Below are 7,849 nucleotides of genomic sequence, written 5' to 3'. Positions count from 1 at the left end.
TGTTTGGTGACTACAAGACATATGTATCCTGTTATTGTGTATTGTACATTCCAATACACATACCTTATGTTTACATAATATAACAGTAATGCTATGTAAAATGCCTATACTCCTGTGTAGCATATCTGACATATCTACCTACAATACTGTACTTTTCACATTTTTGAAACCATATCCCATAATGCAAAGCATAATTGCACAGCAAGACCACCTTAGGCATGTTATTCTCGTTATACGCTCATACATATGCCTACTGTTACAGTATATCAACATATACTATCCCCTGTTATGGCACGTACTTGTTGGACAAACCCTACCACCGACAGCGGCTGGAGTGGAATTGTTATGTTTAAAGCCCTTATGTAGCATCCCTTGTGGTGTATGAGGTGTTTACCTTGTGGCCCACAGCAGTACACACAATTTCTACAAGCGTTACTATGCTCAACAAGACATCACTACATAATACCTTTTCCCACTGTTTGCATTGCACACACTTTCATTAATACAGAACAGGCACTACATACATTAACATACTGAATGTTCTACATACCTTCTTAGTGGTCCGAGTTTACGATAATATCTGTGTTACTCCTTTCCTCTTTAAACGGATCTATGGTATGAGCATATGGTTTGAATGTATGGCAAGCCATCGTTTTATACGTGGATACCTGTAACATGTGGTATCCTGCCACCAATTGGTGTTCCGGAGTAAATTATTACATGCACATCAGCTGTGCAGCTACTCCATTGGCCAATTACACGGCAACAGTGGGGTATAATTGAATACTCCACTTGGGCATTATCCTTTTGCCCTACCTTTGAGGGAGACGGTCTGGATGTATTTTATTGTGATGAATTGCAACTGCTATATGGAGAGACACAGATACTTTGAATTCATGTCCCCCATGGATTGTGTGTGACGACTAGAGTATATAGTTCTACATGTGAGTGTAGCTGTTATCTCAACCGTCTGATATGAGACTATTGCAAACAAAACCTGTAACATCGGCGTCTGTTCCATTGTACAACAGCAACGATTTCACATGGTGCCATTACAAGTGTGTCTCTCACAAGGTATGTTAACACTTCTGCAGATGTCATTGAGTGAGTGGATGTTTGTGATGTTATTACAATCTGTATTGCAATTGTTTCAGGTGTGGGGGATGTAGGTGGGTGTACATAGCAGATAAAAGTTTGTGGGGACTGCATTTATACATATTCCATATGTGTGTGGGGGCCCCTTCCCTACTTGAAGACCTGTCATTTAATAGACTAATACTATGGTTATTGCAGGCTTATTCATTAAGCCATTGTTAATTGGTTCCTAATATAGCATGCAGGTGATGTTGATCCTTCAATCCCTCCAAAATACATCGATATGTTATGAAATGTTGCTAGATGAAAGCTGTCTCGTGTATTTCTGTCACAGATATTTGCACTCATTGCAGTTGTGTTGGTGACTCAAACTCTTTGGCTTGGGTTGCCACCTTTTCAAATGGCCATAGTGCGACATTTGCAGGGCACACATTGAGGTTTAGAGGCCGACACATACCCACTGTCAGTACAAAGGATAGAACTTACTTTTGCCCTAAATAAAACCTTATTCTTGTAGCACTTTAGTTGCTTATTATGTTTCTTGTACAATTTACGTATTTTAGAGACAGAAATTACTATTTAATGCAACTATTACATAATATATGGGACATCATTATGTCCTACAATCTCGGTACATTTTCCCTTTTTAATATTTGTTGTCAGGACACAACTGCCCAAAGAGGGACTGTCCCTCTCAAAGTGGGGCAGGTGGTAACCATATGCCTAAGGCCGGCTATGACCACAACTACTGTAATAATCTACCTCCGAGTTAGCACGAACAGACACACGATGTAAACACACACACACACACACACACACACACACACACACACACACACACACACACACACACACACACACACACACACACATTACAGTCCCATGGAAACACACACTGCACTCTCAACACGCACTTACACACACTACAGCAATCGGAACCACACTTAAACACAGTACATACCTGGACCGCAGCACCAGCAGCAAAAACTAAATGTCCCTTAACATCATGATAATATTACTCGCGGTTATAGTGTTGCAGTACTGTGGTCTTTCGGTCTTTAAGCCTCGTGTTTACGCGTGTCGGTATGTAAAGCATTTGGTAGTTGGCAGTATCCTATTTATTTGTACCTCCATGGTTGTGTACAAGTCGTTAACCTGTCTATATATTCGCAGATATATGTATATCCGTATATATCGACATACATCTCTCTATCACCCTTTCTATCCCTATTATATATATATATATATATATATATATATATATATATATAGACAGGGAGAGGGAGAGAGATAGAGTGTACACACCTTTCCTTGGGTACATGGCGGTGTATACTGTTTGCTGAACTCCGCCCTTTTGTGTTTTAACCTGTCACAATACACACCTGCCATTGGTACATCTCAGGTAGCTTAGTGGTAGGTGATTGTGTACATGGTTGTGTGTTCTACTCCTGCCAGTGGTCGTTTTACCTCTCAGAGCAGGCACTGTTAGTACAAGGGTTAATAATGCTGGTTTTAATAGTGTTTTGTATGTGGACTGTACTGTGGCTGTTCCTCCATACGGCAGTCAAATGTGTAACTCAGTTAGTTTACATATGGACGATACCAATTAATGGTATGTCCAAGTGATGTTTAATGGATGTGCTCCAGCATTGGGAATCTATGTCAGTGTGAGCCACACACTGTAATGTGCTACACATTGACACAACCAAAACTGGAGAATGCTGGGGTGGCAGATACCCGTCATGGGTACTCCACATGCTTTGGCACTACATCCCTAATTACATTATATGGAGGCCCTCATTAACACACCGGGGAATCCATGCAGAGTAGGTGGGGAACAGTGGTTACACACATGGATCCCGCAATTGGCTCTGCTCCACAGAGGGACAGTTGGTTAATCGATGGGGTGGCGATAGCAGACACATTTTGCCTAGGCTGCTGACTGGCCTCTGACATTCGGGCATGTACCTACCGATGTACCTAGGAACCTATACATTCAGTATCAACATATGCTGTTAGCTTCGTTTACTGCTCAGGTGTTGACTTTCCTTGTTCCAATAGCTGTTGTGTGTGCAATAGTTGAGGGTTGCCTATGTAGGATTCACACAGTAGGCCACCTATACATTACAATTTGCAGGTGGTCGTACGTGTGTGCCATCCGTTTTACTGTGTGTGTGCAGGTGGAGAAGTGTGTCAGTCCGTAGGGGCCTACACTGTCAGTGTATGTGCTATACGTTCCCTCTTTGCCAAGGCATGGGCATATTGGGCACACCTCCATCTGCCTACTGGGGATGGCACAGGTTGTTCATGGTCTGAATCCCTCTGTGCCTGTGATGGCCTTGGCAATTGCGGTGGGCTGTGAGGGCCTTCACCATTATGTCCCTGCTGCAGCTGTTTCCGCAGGATCATATTATGTAGCATGGCACATACTATGAAGATGTGGGCACATGTGCCTGGAGAGTACTGCAAGGCTCCACCAGATATGTCCAAGCAATGGAACCGTGATTTCAGCATCCCAAACACACACTCTATGATGATTCTGGTTTGTGCGTGTGCCTCATTATGGCGTTCTTGCATGGGTGTGTGTGCATTTCTGATGGGAGTCATCATCCACGGCTCCAGTGCATAGCCAGCATCCCCCACAAGGTGGCCATATGGGATGTCCTCCCTGACAAATACCTGATACAGCTGTGAGGCATGTCAGATGTGGGAGTCATGGTAGCTTCCAGGGCTGCCAGCACATACATCCGTGATAATGCCCTGGGCATTGTACATGACCTGGCAGTTGATGGAGTGGTATCCCTTGTGATTTATGTAGCGCCTACCATGCTCTCCGGGTGGTGACTTGATATGTATGTGCATGCAGTCTATTGCACCCAGTACCTCCAGGTAGTGTGCCACATGGTGGAAGAGATGCATATTGCTGGCCAACTCCTCCTGAGTTCAGGGGAAGTATATATGCTCACTGGCATGTGGTAACATGGCATCCAGGAACTGGTGGAGTACCCTGGATGCTGATGCCTGTGAGATCCCCATGATATCTCCAGTTGGCCTTTGAAAGGTACCTGTGGCTAGTATTCTCAAGCTTACACATACCTTCATGTCCACTTGGATGGGTTCCCCTCTGTTGTTTCTGGATCTCAGATGTGGCCGGCACAGCTCAACTATTTGCTATATGATGTCCCTGTCCACCCTGTAACGCTCTACTATCTCCAGATCATGTAACCCCTGGTAGGTTACCCTTGGTCTGAACACTCTTCTCCTCCTTCGGGGCCTGAGGTGGTTGTCAGCATCATCCTCCACAACACCTTCAGTCTCCAACACATGCTGATGAATCACATCTATGGCCGCTCCCAACAAGTACATTGTAAAAGTTCCCCGTCTGTTTACACTGATGGTGCAGTGTTTGGGAATACACAAGTGTGTGTGAGGTGCCTTCACACTTTATACTATTGTGCTTTGAACACTGATTATGTCATAGGGTGTGTATGTACATTCGGAGTTGCAGGGTATCTTGTGTTTTACCACATGTACTGCTATTGTGCTGCCGTTGGTGTTGAATTACATTTAACTGCCATGGATTACCTCTTGCCCTTGCCTCAACTTTTCTTAACGATTCCCCTCCCATTGTCTGGCATGCATCCAGCAGCCTACATTCTTGTTTTGTACTTTCCCGAACCGATTGTCTTGCGAAATGTGTTCTATTGCTGATCTCCTGCAGGTTTGCTATGCTTGGCGGTTACAGTTCTCTTTTCTTTGCAATCCGACACCTCCCCTATCCTGTTCTGCAGGTTGCTGCTAGCAGCCTTGTTAGCTGCCGTCAATGGCCCACTGTGAGTTAATAGGTGTTAATTGCTCAGTTGTACTCCAATTACCCTTATTCCTTATTGTCTTCCCCTAAACTTCCTTTTTGGGCTGTGGTGCATGGCGAGTGCATCCTCTTACTGGGTTTCGGGCACGTTTTCATCTATGTACACATGCGCTTTCGGGCACCATGTGTGCTCTCAGCTAAGCAAAGCTATACCTACATCCACGCCCCTGTCCTGCGGCTTTGCTTAGCAATGGGCAGCCTGGATTTGCATTGCTCCAATGTGCTTACAGCTGCAGTGGCACACCCCACTGCTGATGTCATGTATTCCTCCAGACCACTCCTCGGTGTTGTAGCGCTGCACCGTATGGTACATCCTTAGGCCGGCGGGACGTTTGCAGTTCACTATTACTTGCCTCATTTGCATAGCATTGACTACTAATTCACAGTTACCACACTGAACACTGTCACAGGCCCTTAGCAACCCTTACAGCTTGGTTGTGGCGTAGCATGCATACCATTGACTATTATGGTAAAATCATGATTTGTGTTACATTGCTATTTTATGACATTTGTATATATTTTCCTTGTGTTCCCATTTGCACACACATGCCCTATGGTTGTACTTTGCATTACTGTGGCCATGACATTAAATGTTATTTTTTTATGTGTTGTGCATCTTTTCTTATGCCATTGGCTGTATATTTAGCCATTGGCATATGTTAACTTTGTAATACATGAGTCTGGTCCGTTTTCAAGGCTCCGATGTTCTGTTTGTCAAAATGTAAACCGTTTTTTTTTGGTTTACATTTCTGTAGGCTTATGGTACGCCTACACAACTTCATGAATCGCTATGTACCTTCATTTGTATGCTGCAGTACTGCGCATGGGGTGATTTGCATACCTACACCGGGAGCTATGCAGATCTGGCATACGCTGGTAGTGCATGTGGAATTGGACCATACCTGAATCGCTCGGCGACCATATTTGACGTTATACCGCCTACACTACGCCTGCGTCAGGCGCAAGCTTCATGAATCCTGGGGATGGTTGTTTTCCTTTTTTTGTACATTTTATGTGATTTGGATATTGTTTCAAACATTTTCATAATTATTTTGAATATTTTTATCAATATGTCACTGTTTTAGACATTTCATTTAATAAGAAATTCATTTTGAGCATTCTGAGTGCTCTGTTTTATATGTGTAGCAAAAAAAATCATTTAAGCAAGTGTTAGTACCTGCCATTTGTTTCTGACCTGTTTTGTGCGTCATTTGAGCAGTAGAGATGATCTACTCTTGTGTATTCCTCTAACTTTAACCACTTGCCTCATGGCTGTAACTCTGGATCCCATTCTGACACCAAGTCACTCTTCTTATGTGCATTAAGAAGACGTTGAAGCTTAGATGTTCCTTTAAGTAGTTTATTGTGCACAAATACATCAGGATGGATGGCAGGAAAATTAAACTTAAACTATCTAACTAACTGACTGATTACATACTTGCATGCTCAAACTCTGGCTGCTCACTCAAAATGGCACTCTTGTTTGCACGTGCTCAGTATGTATATGCACTGCTGACTCACTGAAAAGCTTCTTAAAGGTATATAACACACACTGATCTACACCCCTCCCCTAGAATTTGTAGTTCCTCTTCTACCTTGTCTCAAGAAGGAACTTCAGTGGTGGATCCAGCAGCTGTCTCTAAATCCAGGGCTTCCTTTTTATCCTCTTTCCACCCCATGGACCTCTCAAGGTATTTACAGACAATACCACAGTGATGTGGTATGTAAAGAGGCAAAGGGAAACAAGCTCTAATCTTCTTTGCCGGTTGGCACTCCTGGTGTGGGATCTGGCTGGCCAGTATCAAGTGATTCTTCAGGCAGGTTATATTTCCTCAGGTCAAAATTTTGTGGTAGATGCACTGCGCAGCTCCATAATGTAATTCCATGAATGGATGCTTCACAGGGATATATTTCTAGACATTGTCCACCAGTGGAGTACTCCTTGAATAGATCTATTTGCCATCCTGCTGAACAGACAACTTCCTCAATTTTGTACCAGAATCCCACGTCCTCTGGTTTGAAAGGTGGATCCCCTATCTTTTCCTTGGACGGGGTTATATCTTTATGCTTTCCCTCCCCTTTCCATCATTCCAAAAGTCCTGTTAAAAATTCAACAGTATGCTCCCAAAACCTTGTTGGTAACTCCCTTTTGGCTGAGACAGCATTGGTTCTCACTTCTTCTGCATTTAGCCATCACATGTTACCTCACAAGATGGACCTACTCACATAATACAAGGGATCTCTCATCCATCCCCACTTGCCCACTTTTCAGCTGACACTGTGGGTGATAGGATTTTGATTACACAGACACCTTTTTTCTGAGGACATGCTTGGAGTCCTGCAGGAGGCCAGGAAACCCAATAACAGAAAATCCTACTTATACAAATGAAGAGGTTTTCCATTTGATGTCTTTCTCATAACCTGGATCCACTTTCTGTGGATGTTTCTTTGGTTCTCTCTTATCTGTGTGAATTGCTCAATGCTGGGTTGGCTTAGTCTTCTGTTAAGGCTCACTTATCAGCTATTTCTGCTTGTCTGCCTTTATTGCCTCCTTTAGCATCTAGATTTGATTCTAAGCACTTCCTAAAAGGTGTCCTTCATATTAGGCTTTCCAGGAATCCTGTTCCTCCTCCCTAATTTTGTTTTGGAAAAATTGACTCAGGCTCCTTTTCAGCCTACAGCTTCAACTTCCTTGCAACATTGCTCTTGGAAAACTGTACTTTTGTTAGCCCTTACTTCTGCCAGATGGGTGTTTGAGCTTCAAGCCCTTATGGCTTGTCCTCCTTTTTTGGTGTTTCATAAGGACAGGGTGTTCTTGTGTTCTAATCTTTCTTTTATACCCAAGGTGGTGAATGAGTTGTCCCTTAATCAGTCTATTCGTTT

The sequence above is a fragment of the Protopterus annectens genome, chromosome 12.part0 (assembly GCF_019279795.1).
Source record: "Protopterus annectens isolate FY-2018-M chromosome 12.part0, PAN1.0, whole genome shotgun sequence".
Taxonomy (NCBI): domain Eukaryota; kingdom Metazoa; phylum Chordata; order Ceratodontiformes; family Protopteridae; genus Protopterus; species Protopterus annectens.
This window is presented reverse-complemented; position numbering follows the sequence as displayed.